The sequence below is a fragment of the Odontomachus brunneus genome, unplaced genomic scaffold (assembly GCF_010583005.1).
Source record: "Odontomachus brunneus isolate Ranch 3 - 2012 unplaced genomic scaffold, Obru_v1 Obru_scaffold_200, whole genome shotgun sequence".
In the NCBI taxonomy this organism is placed as follows: domain Eukaryota; kingdom Metazoa; phylum Arthropoda; class Insecta; order Hymenoptera; family Formicidae; genus Odontomachus; species Odontomachus brunneus.
Genome location: NW_022639650.1, coordinates 71959 through 88140, shown reverse-complemented (window position 1 = coordinate 88140; position 16182 = coordinate 71959). Strand labels below are relative to the sequence as shown.

The 16182-nt window shown below is 40.6% G+C and overlaps 1 protein-coding gene across 5 annotated transcripts in view; it reads left to right on the top strand.

Moving 5' to 3' along the window:
• The window catches only part of LOC116852062 (protein-tyrosine sulfotransferase), a 109715-nt gene that overhangs the window by 83082 nt on the left and 10451 nt on the right, over window positions 1-16182 (top strand). For 3 of the 5 annotated variants that reach the window (XM_032832041.1, XM_032832040.1, XM_032832045.1), the window contains one exon: window positions 7237-7279. The exons of the other annotated variants lie outside the window; for them this stretch is intronic. The gene's annotated coding sequence lies outside the window, so the exon portion shown is untranslated. The remainder of the gene's footprint in view (window positions 1-7236; window positions 7280-16182) is intronic. 5 annotated transcript variants of the gene reach the window in all.

The window sequence follows — 16182 nt, the reverse complement described above, 5'->3', positions numbered from 1 at the left end:
TTAAAAAACGTAAACATTCTATTTCAAGAATTTTGCTTCAACTCTTTTTGAAATGAATTTCATATGTCTTGAGTGAAACGATATATCTTATATTTTTACTTCAAATATAAAACTTTAATATCACATTAAATATTTAAATGTATTATTTACAATCAAAAGTTATAAGTATAGTCATACAACAGTTTATATTTTCCTTCCGTTTTTCGATTTCCCACTTAGAATTGCAATTTGAATTATTTGAGAAATCGGGGTAGATTTCAATTAAGTCCCAGAAATTGTTCTATAGTTGCTATAAGAATGGGATTCTTAATTAATATCGCAATGCACACAATCTGGAACAGGTTTGCGTAATCTGAACGGAATCTATATATTTGGGAATGTTTGGGAAATTTCCATACGGACTGTAATTGATTTCAAGTGATCTCCGTCTTGATAGAAATCGAGTATGATCGCTCGGCCGAGTTGACGTCAGCGCAGGCCTCGGGTATTATTAATCCAATACTCTCGAAGATATCGTTGAAATAATAAGGGAATAAAGATCTCAAATACAAAAGCGACAGTTACGCGAATAGGTTCGAAATCCATTTCTCGATCGTGATGATCGCCAACTGTCGGTCGCAGTTGAATTATTAAGTGACGAATATACGAGCTTTTCCGACGTCGTGCTAGTCGATAAATTCGTAACGAAGTCTCGTTACATTTCACGAGAAAAGGCCGATAAACAACTCGACATGGCCCATGAGAGAAAGAGAGATTGTCGCAAAGGTAAGAGGAGACATTTCGCGGCAGTGGAACAAAGACTGCGCAAGGAGAGCGTTACTTTCCGGCGCGAGATCAAGCGACGGGAAATCCCTATTTACGGCAACTGTGTCGATACACGCGCGCCGGATATCCCTCGCGAGGATTCCGCGACGTGCCATAAAGCACAGGCCAGATCCTTCGATAAATGCGAAATCGATATCCGTCCATCGCGCTGCATCGTACGGCAAAAGTCGGACTCGCGGCTATTTCGTAAAATCAAAGCGCGATGTACATTTTTTTTCGCTGTCCGCGGCTCAGGAGCGTCAATTGAGGGTGACGTGACATCGTGTGAGAAGTGTCAAAGTGAATATTTAGAGACCGGCGCGCGCAGATAATGATGCAAACGAAATAATTGCGTTGAAATAATAACGATGCAAACGACAATGAAATAATCGCGTTGAAATAATTGCAACAAATATCTAAGAGACAAATAATATTTATTCGGTAGGAATTAATAGATAACATGTTTATTTGTACTAATATATATATATATATATTTTTTCTTTTTTATGTTAAAAAAATATATTTCTTAAATAATAAAATAAATGTTTTCTCTTAAAACTTTAGATTTTTATGAAACTAATTGTTTTCGTTTCAATAAAAGAATATTAGAAGACTTAACTAAATATATTATTAGTGGCCACACACCGAATAAGTATTTTTTATTTTTCAGATATTTTTCTTTCAGTATATTGACCGCTCAAGTCGGTGAGAAAACGTTTTCTGTTTTCATCGAAAGTGTCTGATAATCTTCGAGAAAACATAGAAAGTTTTACGTTCAGGAAACAAGCGACTCCTTCCAATATCGACACCTGCTATCTCTCTTCTTAATTCTGCACTCTCTTCCGGTCCATTTGATTATTCCACTCGATTTCTCTTCCTTCTCCTATTTTTGATCTGATGCACGATGACGTTAGAACCAATCGGCGCAAATTGCCACACCGAAATGAATTTGACACCGCGGTGTTTTTTCGATAATAGAATCGATTCGGCGGTATCGGAAACCGCAGGAGTCAATGTTTTTTGCTGGACTCTGTTATGATCGGAATTTTATTCTCTTTATTGATAGGAGGCCAACTGTGTTTTTTTATAGTCGCTCCGGATATAACATATACAATCATGCACAATTTGCACACCCGCGAACTTACTGTTGAAACAGTGTTTAATTTCTCTCCCAAAAATCTAACGACTTATACCTTCGTCATTATTGTCATCATTGTACGGTCCTGCTTACGTCGTCGAACATTTCGTTCTCGCATACACACACACATATACACATATTTTTGCGAGAAATAAAATACAAAATAGTAGTAAAACGCGCGAGACAAAGCGCGCGCTCGATAGCCGGGCACAATTAAAATACAGCTAATGCTTAAGCCGATTTCCGTTGCGTCCGATATACCGTTGGCTGTTATCTCTTTCTCTTCCTCTTTCTCTCTCCCCCTCCCTCTTTCTCTGTGGTAAAACTGAAAACATAATTGACTAAGCCGTTGGTCGAAAGCGCTTCCCGTTAAAAGCGAGCGAATGTAACGGTGGGCGTCTTCGCGTTTAATTTCCGCTCGATTACGCGCGGAAGCGTGTGAAAAAAAGCGATTAAGGGATTTCGCAACGTATTTTCGTATCTTCTCAGCTAGTTCCCCCTCTTGCTCTTTCTCTCTCATTCCGTTGTTTTTCTCTCGAGCTGCGCTCTAATCGCAAGAGAGAGGACCGATCCTGCAGGGTGTCATATCGGCGCCTAATGGCGGTAAATTTTTTCGCCAACCCGCCATTGATTTTCCATAGCGGAAATTTAATCGGCTGCTCTATTAATAGGATTATACGCGACTCGAAAATTAGTCTGGCTTTTAGTTAAATCCCGAAACAAAAGCCGTAATACCGACTGTAATGCGATTGCCCGGCAAAGCATCAGAGTATCCTTTCAACTATGGAATTGGTCGAATTACACAGCGCCGATTTTTTTCCCCGGTGAAATTGTGACGGGGGAGCTAATGGCGTTGGTCTCTCATGACGTTTGATCATCGAGTCTTTCACATCAGTCGCGTGATTTGTATGCAAAATTCACGATCGTCCATTAGAGAATCTGCAATTGCAGAGAGGGCTGATAAATATCGCCGGCCGGACATAATAATTTCGAGAGGAAGAAGGGAAGGACTCTCCGGCGTAAAAGAGCGCCGAGGGAAAAAAGGGAGAAAAGCGAGAATATTACGCGCGTACTCTTCGTTTTTGCTCTTCTTTTTCGCTCTTCCTTTTTGCTTCTTCTTTTTTTTTTTTTCATTTCTATCGGCTCTTTGTACGCGCGTTTTCCAAAGCCGATTTTATAAAAGAGGGTTTCGGAGAGCAGCCGGCTCCGAACGCGAACGGTCTCTAATTACTTCGCCCTCTTCCGAACTATTTCCCCGCGAGATACTATCCGACGCATAAAGCGAACGACAACAGAAAGAGGCACGAAATGCGAATACAAATATATACGAATGAGAGAGAACGGATATTTCTTCCTCGCTTGTGGTATTGAAAAATTGAGTGCTCCGTCGAAGCTTGGAAACGCTCGCGTTCATCCTCTTGCTCTCTCTCTCTCTCTTTCTCTCTCTCTCTCTCTCTCTCTCTCTCTCTCTCTCGTCCTCTCGACCACCTCTCCTTTCCCAACTGATTTGAGGTCGAATCTATATTTTTGACTGTTCACCGGGTCAAAAGGTCGGGAGGAAAATATCGACTGCACTCGCGCGGACGAGCGATCCACCGTTTAATGTATGCTACTGGCGACTCTTTCGAAATGCAAGGCGATCGTAAGTGGATGAATTTCGTAAGGCGAGTCGCTGATTCGTTTTTATTAATATACCAAATATCAAGTCGCACGTGTAAGATCTCCCGAGCTTCAGTTGGAGCGAGGGCGAGTAACTTTCCAGCCACCTGTACGCGTTAGCCCGGGGAATCTATTTGATCCGGATGAAAAATAAATTTCCTTCGGTCTAACGATTTTCGCGTTTGCCGCGAAACGCGCGCGCCATCATCCCTCGCAACGACGGCATAAATTAAATTCAGTTTCCTCGTTTCGATCGTAAAGACTGGTAAAAGTGGAAACTGGTCGGTTAAGGACCGTCGATTCGAAAACGACTGCCAACATAGTCGGAATACATTAAACACGGTAAAACTTATCGGGCGCGCGCGCTTTATGCAACGCGTTTTCCGTCAATCTCTTCCGTGTCTTTCTGTCCTTCTCTCCTTCCCTCTCTCTCTCTCTTTCTCTCTCTCTCTTCCGCCGCGACTTTATAGAGATGTAAAATACGTAATACGCACGACTACGTGCTTTATCGCCCGCTTTTCGTCGATGTGGGTTACATCGCGAGCTCGCGATCCTCGACAAAAGCGAAAGCAAAAGGACGTAAAAGGCGCGCGCGTTCAGGAAGAATAGCGTGACGCCCGCGGTAAAAGAGATTTACGATCGTAAAATGCAAAATCATCGTTTCCCGCGAGCGTTCTGAGCGAAACAGAGATCACATTGTCGAAAACAAGTATATCTTCGTCGGATTACTTCGACCTCATGGACAGGATGTCGCTCTATTTAACCGACAGTACAATCGCGAGAATAACAGATGCGAAGTGGCAGAAATGTAAAATCTTTTCATCATTCTTCGTTTCCGTGAGAATTTTGAGAGAAAGATTGACTTTATAATGATAGTAATCTTTGTTTACGGGAGTATCCTTTAGTATACATGATGAATATTGTTGCAGATGGACAGAGACGAAAAGTAATGAAAAGTGACCATATTCATGCAAAAATGATTCAAGTCATAAAATTACGATTTTTTAGTTTTTATTACCGATGGATAGTTCATACGTCATTCTATATGAAACAAAAAAGACCTATGCTTTGTGATCTAGAAGTTAAGTAAAAAACTACAAACGCCTAAAGTTAATTAAAAAACAGGTTTCGTTTTCTACTGATTGTGCCATTTTTTACTAGTTGCGCTTTTTTACTCATTTTTTAAGGCTTAAACTTGTTTCAATGGATATACTTAAAGAGAAGAAAATTGATCATGCTTGACTCTTTAAACAATTGCGAAAAAACTCACTATACCATCTATACTTTTTTAATTATATATCAAATTTTCATCTTCGTTTTTCTCGAAACCTCCACTTTATGTGGATTGAATCATTCTTTAGCACAACTACAGTTAAACAATAAATAATATAATACAAATAGCGTTTAGTTAATTAAAAAATTTTTAAGATCGTACACATAGAAAAATATTATTTTATTGCTAAAAAAACGATTATTCAATTTATTTTTCTTCTCTATTTTTAACGAAGAATATTTTGTTGATAATAGTCTTAAAATATACTCACCACAAATTTTAGAAAAACTCACTTTCACATACATGAAATATACATAAAATATACATGAAATGTACATGAAATATACGAAATGCTTGATATTTATTCATATTATATGAAATGTCCTAAATAAAAATAACATTTACTCGAACGCAGTGTGTATTTTTCTATACGCAAAATAAACGGCTTAAATACGGGTGAAACAGTCAACTGAAATAGACAATGAATTCGCAAGTACGCACAATCTGTTTATCCTGGAGTTTGAATCGTACAATATTGTTTCACTTGAAGGAGAAAACATTGTCTTTCGTCTTTCTCGCAAACACGACGGCTTATCGGGTATCGTAAAATTGTGCGGCCGTCGTTGTTTGTTAATGCAAGAATCAACATCTCTCGCGTTAGCTGTAAAGCAGCTTATGTATATTTTAGGAAAACGGATTGACCATCGAGTAAACTAATAGCCGACACCTTTGCAAACGTTTACCCGACGGGCCGTATCTCTTGCGAGTGCGAAAATTGCGGTTTTCGGCGAGACTTGGCTTCGACACGCGAAGGGGGTTACATCTATCTCTCCACCCCTTCACAGTGGTCTGCCTCGGTTTCGAGCTCGGCTCGAATATCGAGAGCACGCTCGTTGGCCATTCCCGCTTCTTGTCGATCGCAGTCCGCGCGCGTTTCTAATATCCTGAATCGTCGAAAAGGACGATAGGAAGGACGCGTCCCCGCGAATATTTCTTTCCCTCCCCCGGCCATCCGGTTCGCCGGACATCTCCCAGAGGAAACTGCATTTTAGTTATCCCCTTATCGCGATTTTTAGCGCGAGAGTTCACGCGCCGTTGACTCCCGCAACCAATTCGAGAAGAACTTTCTTTCCGTCTGCGTTTCTTCCTGCCGTTATTTAACGCGCTCGCCTCCGCGTTAGAACACTTTCTAAACCAAAACCCGAGCACGGGACACCGAGAGGGGGAGGAGGAGGAAGAGTCTTAAAATCGACGGCAGGAACGAGCACGCGACGTTGTTTCTTGCAAAGTGTTCATTTTTATCGATGAAGCCATCGAGGGAAGTAAGCGGCTGCCGCGGTATAAATCACCGGGGACGAATTGAGGTAAATGAGCTTCGAGGCGAGTAATTAAAGGAACATCGTTTCTTCGCGCAATTTGCGGCCGGACCTTGCCACGGGGATGTGACGAGCACTGCGAGCGCTTTTTCTACTCGTCACGATCTATTAGCGAGAGAGATCGCATCTCTCTCGCTTATCGTGGCGAAGAAGAACACGATTACCGTGATACATTGACCGCGTCGAAGAATTATGTCCGATGGAAGCTACGGGGCGAAACGCGGATATGCAATACACGTAGGTTATTTAAAAAAAAACCCGTTTAAAAATTCGTTACGAACCATTGCTCGCGGGCGTCCGATATAAATGTACGATCGCCATGCAAACGACGGGTTCGTTAAAAAAAGCTATTTTTAGTACGTGACTGACAAACCGAATCGTCCGGCCTTTATATGACTCAATTCAATTACGTTCCTCCCAGTGCAGTGTTCTCGCCGACGGAGATTGAGGAAAATCTCCGTTCGCGAGACTCGTCTCTGCGGCTCACTGCCAGATTTTTTTTTTCGAAATTTTACCTTCTTTCTTTTCTCTCGCAGATCTACATATTTATCTCATATATGCGGAGAAAACATGTTATAAGGTTTTTTTTTTACGAGTTCTTTTCAATTTTACTGCACTGTGAGAGAAAAAAATATTTAAAAGATATAAAATATTTACTCAAGGGAGATATAACGTATTTCCCCTCATACTAGTACCAAGTAATTCTACACTGAGAAAAAATATTTCACAGTGAACGTAAAGTAGAATATATGAAGTGAAAGGATATAATTTATTGCAAAATGTCAATTTATTCCTCGGTTACAATATTCTCTCTAACAATTTTTACTATAAAATTCTTTCCGTGACTTTTCAGAATAAAAGTTGTTGAGAGACGAGTATGTTAATTCCTTGACATTATTTAATACAATTACGCGCATTCGTCTCTATACGTATTTTTCTGGCTGAACCGCTTATTTAACCGACGAAATTATGTTTTTTTGCTTCAGGTGCGTAGTAGAACGTGGCCGGTCCTAACTTCTTGATATTTCGGTGAGTCATTAACAATATCAATGCCATTTACTTACACTGAAAACGCTGTTTCATATGATTGTACAGTTAAAATATATGGTCGAAAGAGATGCAGAATGTCGACCTTATATCTCGGTTTTAAAATTCTAAAGCAATTTTTCCTACAAAATGTCTTTCCGTGCGTCGACATCACATTTTAGTTAATTTATCTTAATTTTATATATTTTTTCTCAATTTCATATCTCTTTTTTTCTACTGAATTTTATATTTATATCATGGCTTCTTTTGGCACTTGCGCGAAATTAATTCAAAGGAGCGCTCTTTTTGCGTGCTTTTTACGTCTCAGAAACGTTTTTACTCTAAAAGGTCAAGGGTTGACAGCGTGCCGTAATATCTAGCGGGCGATTAACCCTCAGGCGGGCCCGTGGGTGACACATGTCAAGCGGCCTTCTTCTTTAATATCTCGTTCCGAGGATGAAATACGCGCGCGAGTCGGGAGCGATATCCCGTATGCCGTCGTTGCACTTTCATACTTGACGGCGTGAAGGCGCGAAGGCGTGAAAAGTCCGGAGGAAATCATGTAAAAATATTTTTATAGACGCCGTTTTGCAGATATGATGGGACGCACGTGCCACGCCCTCTCCTCTTCCCTCGTGTTCTTTCTCGAGAGAGACGCGAGACAATTTCACCGACTCCGCGACGATTCCCAAACTTTTTGACGACGTTTATCAAAAGCAATACAATGCCGAGCGGCGCAAAGAAGGGTCGGTTTCGTCGAAACGACTTTTTCATTCTCGCTCCTGTCCTGTCGATAAACTGGCCGATAAACCGGCCCGCTGAAATCGGCGCAATCAAAACGACACGATGTGATGCAATAAAAAAAAGGAGGGAGAGAGGGGCGGAGAGAGTACGAGCCGGAATTTCATTTTCGCGACGCGATCGCGTCGATGCACGTCCGCGTACACGTTCACGTCTCTCGTGTTGCGCAGCCAATGCCGATGGCCCGACAAATCCGAATTATTCCCTCGCTGCGAAACGATAAATCGAACGATTAAATCTCGCTCGAGAGGGCGGCCGCGTCGAAAACGTAGAGCACGCGCTGAAGCGGAATTAAAAAGTTCTCTCTCACGAATTCGGCCGGCACACGCAGCGTTACAAAACGCATCCCGCGAATCTACCTTTATGCGCCCCTCTACCTTTCCTCATCGCCTCCCCCTCTCTCTGTCCATCCCGCTTGAATTGAAGAGCAAAAAGACGCCGCGCGAAGTCCACTCAACGTCCTCGTGAAGCACGAGGGCGCTGTGTCATCTGGAGAGGGAAGGAAAAAGAGAGAAATATATAGATAGATAGATTTATTAAGTCTTGGGATAAAATCTTTTCTCAGGCGTGCAATAGTAGGAGTACAGTGAATGAAAGTATAGTGAAAAGGAACGAGAAAATAGAATATTATAGCAATAATGTAAAATTACAGATGAAAAATATAAAAGGAGAAGAGAACAAATTTTAATTAATAATCAAAAAAAGAAAATTGAAGCACGCGTTGAAAAGTCGATGAAAAATTCAATTAGAATTATGTTATTTTATTAGAATACATGATTAGAATAATGTTGACATGATATGGAAAATTATTAGAAATAATGAGAAAATGATTATAACATAATGAAAACTTGAGAGAGGGAGAAGGAGAGAGAGATCGACACAATGATATAAGAACAATTGCTCGCGACGCTTTGCATCACGATGGATGCAGCGGCAACCTGCCGCCGTCGGCCGGCGCGACGTTGGGAGGAATTTTCTGATCCTTGCGAGGACACTTGAGTGCCTCCATAGTCACACCCGCACTCCATGGATATGTCACGCCGAGCGACGCAGCCCCTTACACCCCCTCGAAGGCCCAAGGGTCGCTTGAAAGGACATTATTTTCGGAGGATCGATAACATCCAGGGCGCCGTAACCGAATCCTCGAAGAAGAGAAAGAAGAAGAAGAAGTGGAAGAAAACTTTTGAGCGGTGTGCAGCAAGGCGCTGTGTGCTCCGTGTGTGAACGTACGTGTGGAAAGAGACTTCCGGAGGAATTTATTTTCGAGGAGACAACCGGAATTGCCGCGAGTCCGGAAAACCGCGAAAACCGGCAACTGTCGGAGAACACCCGGAAAAGTCGGAGAAATACGGTCACCTCCGTTTTCTTTTCTTTTTCTTTCTGCCCTTCATTATCCCGGGCGATAGCGCGCATTCGCGGAAAACACTACGAGGAGTGTTTAAAGCGTGGTAACGGATGTCCCGGAGATTTAAATAGACCGAAAAACAAGTTTGCATTCAAACCCGACTTCGAGAAAAATATCGCCAAGATATATGCCCGACTAACGGACAAATCCTGAAAATCTTGCAGGAGAAATCTTGGAAAAGATCCCGCGGCTCTCGTCTGAGAGGGTAGTTTCAATTAACATACTATATAAACAGGTTCTCGAAGTGTACAACTTAAACGAAGAAGAGATGAGACAAGTGAGAGCCGAACGCGGTTCGGATGTTGGCGCAAAAGTCTAAATTATAGTTAGTATACACAACTGAAAGAAAAATATCTAAAGAATAAAAAGAATTCTTATTCGGAATATAATGAGTATTAATAACATATTTATTTAAAATCTTTTACATAATAGTATAGAATAAAGAATTGCTGAAATAAGATTTCAAGAAAATATATATTTTCTTATTTGAGAAATTATATATATTAATTATTATATATTAATTATATATATTAATTAATAATTATATATATTTATTAATATTATATATTAATTAATATATATAATTTCTCAAATAAGAAAATATATATTTTCTTATTTGAGAAATTATATATATTAATTATTATATATTAATTATATATATTAATTAATAATTATATATATTTATTAATATTATATATTAATTAATATATATTAATTATATATATTAATAATTTTCTATAATTTTTATATTACACTAATATATAAGTAAATATGTTATTCGCACCCACCGAATATACGGAGAGAAATTTGTAGTAAAGCCTAGTTTAAACTACCCAGCGTTGCCCGGGTTATCACAAGGAGATGAAATCAGAGGAAGAAGGGTGGAATGTCCAAGTTTCATGATAACCTATGGTTTCCTAGAGAGTAACTATGCAAAATTTGGTCCAGATCGGTCAAGAGATCTAGAAATTTATAGAGAACAGACAGACATTTTATTTCATACATATAGATTACAATGGGATTTTATGACTGGAGAACAGATTGATGTTATGCAGTAATTCACTGTTCTTTCATTTCACATGTGCTACTTTACTTTAGGAACTGAGAAAGAGAGGGAGAAAAATATATTTTTATTAACCTTCTAGCCGTGATTTGGATCTTTTTAACCCAGAGCAGTTTCAAAGTTCACAGTTTTTGTAATATTCCAAATATAAATATGATACTTCACTTTTCGAGTTATTTTAAAAAAAGTCATTTAGTACATATTGTACTAAATTACTTTATATAATGCTAAAATAGAAGATATAAAAAAATACATATATGTCGATTAAATAGTGAGTTCTCACCATTGGATCTATTTAGATCCTGAACATGGTCAAAGTATACCCGAAACAAACACAGTTAGAAAGTTAAAGTAAAAATCTATTTCTATTACATATTCTATTTCTCATTGTAATATTTTTTTAGCAAGATATATTTTACCGACAGTCTATCAGTCTTGGACTACCAAAACCATGGCAATATTCAAAAAGAATCTATATGAAAAAAACTATAATACTCTCTTTATATAAATATTTCTTTATTTCATAGATCTCTTTTCTCTCACACACAACGCAACAATATTTAACAGTGTTAACACGTGCGCCGAACATTTTTCCAGACATAATGAATCAACCTTTCGCGTCAAACCGATCCTGAATTCCAATTATCTTCTCAATATTAATATTAATTAAGCCCCCGCTACTCTATCGTAATTACCTGCACTGTGAATTATTTGATTCATCCTTTTAATGTTGCGGAAGGCAAATTGCTGTCTCAACCGATAGTACTTTCGATAAATTACTGCGAGCTCCCGTCGGTATCAGTATCTTTGCTGTCGCTTTTGGAACGCACTGTACGTGATACGTGGTGTACGATCCGCGCTTTGGCGCGTGCGGTCGGATTAGATTCGACATTTGTTTAACTTTCAATTCGATGCGGTTTAGGTCGCGCGCGTGAGTTCGAGCGCGGGTGCGGGCTCTTCAATTAGTGCGGAAACTCTCGCGCGAATCGACGCACGCACGTCGTGTGTTGCATTTGCGCTCGTAGTTCGTAGTTTCCGGTGTTCGATTTCCGTGCTGGCGAGCGGGATCGTGTCTGCTCTACGGTCGGTTCATTAAAAATCGTCGAACCAGACAGCACGTTTCGGCGTGCCACAGTAAGTTAAAAGAGAAAAAGGCAGAAGTATTTGCACATCTCGTTTCTTCCCGAATAATTTGACGCGAAAGAAACGAATGTTGCTGCACAATGCGCTTTCATTTTTTCAATGAATTAGAGAGAGAGAGAGAGAGAGAGAGAGAGAGAGAGAGAGAGAGAGAGAAGCCAAGAAACTCTAAATCTTTTGTCATCGATCTCGAGCCGGGCGAGATCCTTTGATAAGATATTCTTGATGTTAAAAATTTTTTTTAATATTTTTGTAGTATGGGTTACTTGTATCCTGTTAGTCGAGTGTACGCAATGATACATAACAAAAACATCGCATGTACTATTTACGAGCGCTTTTTTCAAGATTGGACGCGAAGAATAAAATAAATTTTTTCTTATCTCTATTTCTCTTGATCCGTTATTTTTGAAACTTCTCTGTTCACAATGCTTCTTTAGTTGTATTAAAAATATTATAGGTTAATTAATTAGTTAATTTGTCCTGCATTTCGTTAGCAGTTACTGCAACATAATTTATGAATGTAATCTCTTTTACCCCAAATGACTGTTCGGCTTAAATTATGTCAGATTAGTTGCCACGCGTGGCCAGTCTATCACATAGCTATGACATGATTTACGTAGGAGCATGGAAGTATACGCAATGATATATTGTGTTACACAACAGGGAATCTGCATGAGCTTCTATAGCTCAAAGTTTACAAAATTTGTGAGAATGATTATCTTTCCAGTTCAATAAGCGTTTTGTGCTTGATTATAAGATATCGCTAATTTCTCGAGTGAAACACTCGAAATCTTGAAACAGAAATAGTTTGTCTTGCTTCCTATGAAAGACTTGCTACCTGAAAGACATGTGATAAACAATCCTGGAAGTATGAGGTGGGTAGTCATATTTGCATGTCTCTGCTTACAACTCGATAACTTCTTTGTATATAAATATATATAAGGATGATTTTTTCTTTCATCTAGAGGCTGCACCCATATGAAAATATACACAATATTAAAAGATACCACATACATCTATTTTTTAATCAGTATGTAAAAAGTGTGACAACTAAATCCGACCTCCCATATATCGTATGGGGCGCGCTAAAGTGCTCGCTGCAAAAAGTCACTGTTCCTCGTTTTCTCGCTGGCACCGTCAACGGAATGCCACTTTAACGGGTCGTCGCTTGCGGAGGAAGCGGCCAGAAAGAAAGTAGGGAGGGAGGAGGGGGAGAAAAAGAGAAGGAAATTCCGTCGCGAAATGATAAAAAGCGGGGAAAAATGGCAACTCGAGCTAAGTAAGTAAGTAAGCAACCAAGCGAGCGAGGAAGCGAGCAAGCGAACGAACGAACGAACGAACGAATCGGCGAGCTTGACCGTTGCTTTCTGCCGACGACGTCCGGTTTCAAAGTTCTCGCCCGGTTAAATTCCTAGCCGCGATCGACTTTCGATAGCTGGGTCGGAACAAAACGGAATCTCGATGAAGTATCGGGGTCACCTGAGTGAACTTCCGTCCGTACAAGAGCGGCCGAGAGCGGCACGAGTAAAATGGAGCGAATCCTTTTATAATCCTTTTTTAATCGTCAGATTAAATCGCGTCGTGCGTTATCGCGCGCCGCAGGAGCACGCAGTAACGCGAATATCGCTTTATCGCGCGAGCGTAACGTCGGAAAATACGAATAATCGATGGGAAATATTTAAAAGGACCGGTACGCGTGTAGAATGTAAAACAGCCCGAGGACATTCGGTAACCGAGCGTAAAAGCTCTCGGCCGAATTGGAAATTAACGTTGTAAACACTGTAGGAGGTGAGTACTGAACGCAGCCGCGTCACGGCGCACACGCGACGAAATTACCGAATCCTTTATTATTATTGCAATTGCCGCTATTATTATTACTATTATTATTATTATTATTATCATTATCATCATCATCATCATCATCATTATCGTCGTCGTCGTCGTCACCGTAGTTGTCGTTATTATCATTATTGCCATTATTATTGCAGTTATCATTATTACACGCCTCGGTGAGTCTAGCATTGTGCGCGACAATGAGTACGAATCGCGTTGCTAAGCAATAAATCGAACACTAGCGGCGACCAATCCAATTTTCAGAAGATTATATGGCACATATTAATTATTATTATATGCGCAAAAACGAGTGCTACGGTCGTGGGAGTCATTGTCGAATTTCCGGCTTTGAATCTCCACCACTTTCTCCAGCTGTGCCTGTTCTTCCTCTCGTCCGGACGAAATTACGTGCAGCCGCGACAGTTTAGTATTTTTGCGAGAAATCGTATCGGGTAAGACTTGTGCAATTTCCGGGGGTCTCGGAGCCCGTCGAGAAATACGGCGGCGTTTCTTGGCGATTGTTTTCGGCTGAGTCGCGCGAATGATCGATTCGCGCCAAGTCGCTGATACGATAACGCATACAATGCGTGGCGCGATTAATTTTAACGGGTCAATTTCCAGGGCCAATCTCGCGGAATAATGACCCCCTTCTGTCTCCGCCCACCGCCTCCCATAGTTTGCGAGTGTTTCGAGTTGTTGCGGTTGATATTGTAGTCGCTGTTCGTACGAAAGGGACCGATGTTTTCTGCTTTTTTCTCCCCGGACCCGACCCGTAATACGTATCTTTTGTTCGCATCTGTTTCGCATGCGGCCGCTATTGTTCCAGCTTTCGCGATTAAAGTTTAAATTAGCCGAGCCGACGGTGGAAGCTTGATAGGAAACGCCGTTCGCGATTATACACGCGAAAGGTGGAAGTCAAATATTTGATGGGCCGCCGTAACTTCCTGCGGAATTCAGCGCGGGGATATGCGCGGGCGTTTTTCTCCTGTCGTCCGCGCGCATTGTTGCAAATTACCGTTCAGCGAAATCGGAGCTCCGCTGACACGGACATACGGAGCTGAAATGACTAGACTTTCGCCTGCTATTTATCGAAAGATGCAAATCTACATTTTCTCTTATAGCATTCCCATCCTTACTATCTGGTGCGAAGTATTTGCGTTAAAATGCAAATCGATCTACATCGGGAGGAGAAATACCTAAGAAATAATAAATTCGGTATATACGTATTTAACTTATATTTTATCGATACAAAACATATTTCACATAAGAAAATATACTTTTACGTAAAACCTTAATAGAATAAACAATTGCTTTTATGAGTTTTGAGGAAATGTATATTTTATTTAAAATATATTTTATATTGGTATAAATAAAATTACTATTTACCGGATAAATATTTTTTATATTTTAGATATTTTTCCTCTATACTCATTGAATAAATATTTTTTCCCTTAGTGTGTCAAGAGAAACAGAGTATACTTGAAATATCTGTCGGACAATATGAGCGCTCGAAAATGCAATCTACTTATCTCGTGCGCGATGCATTTACGTTGACTTCGTAATGAGCTTTCTGTGGCTTTCATCTCACATCTCCCCCGTGGTTGTCGCGGGCCTCCTAAAGACGCGAAGGGCCCTCGTCTCTCTCTCTCTCTCTCTCTCTCTCTCTCTTTCTCTCTCTCTCTCTCTCTCGTGCTCTTCGGCTTCATACAAATTCAATATTAACCTTTCACCGTAAACGCTCGCACTTATCCCTTATTTCAACCCTGAGAGCAAAAGTTACGCTTCCTCCTCTTCCACCTGCGCTCTGCCTCCTTCTCTCCCTCTCTCTCTCTCTCTCTCTCTCTCTCTCTCTCTCTCTCTCTTTCTCTCTCTCTCCCTCTCCTCTTCTCTCTCTGTCTTCCTTCAATTGTCATGGAAAACGCAACTCGCGGCAGCACTTGTATGGCTCAGCTGCCATGTTTTGTTCGAACAACAACGAACGGCGATTAGGCGAACTCAAAGTAGAACATGCAGCAGATTAATGTCAGGAACGATTTATGATACGCTGTTCAGATAGGATACTTAAAGAAGTAGAGAAAGAGAGAGAGAGAGAAAAAAAAGAGAGAGACAGAGAGTCGTCGAGTACCGGATCGAGTTCTTCCAAAGGGCTTCGCGTAATCGTACGCCGCTCGTCCTCGACGAGCGTAAGTTTAATGAAAGAAGTTCGACGTGCTTCGACGACGTATACTCTTAAACCGATAGCCCCCTCCCCCCCTCCCTCCCCCATTATAATCGACGTCCGCTCGGCTCGAGTAACGCTAACGAGAACGAATCGATTCGCGAGAATGGCGGCGGTTCAGCCGGTTCTCGGTTCAGCTGGCGCTACCAGGAAAGTTATCGATTCGTCCCGAATCGTTCGATTATGTATAGACAATCCTCCGTCGCTGTTGCGCAATGGCGCTGTTGTTTAACGAATCCAATAGCAACTGGTTCGGCGTAAAGTCAGAGTAAAAAGCACGGCGTAAATCGTAAAAACGATCGCAGATAGCGAAAATAAAATTTATAGGCACATGCCGATATTTTCGAGTTTTTCAAGCGTTGCTCTGGACTTTTCGAAATTTTCAGTAAATATATATATATATATATATATATATATATATATATATATATATATATATATATATA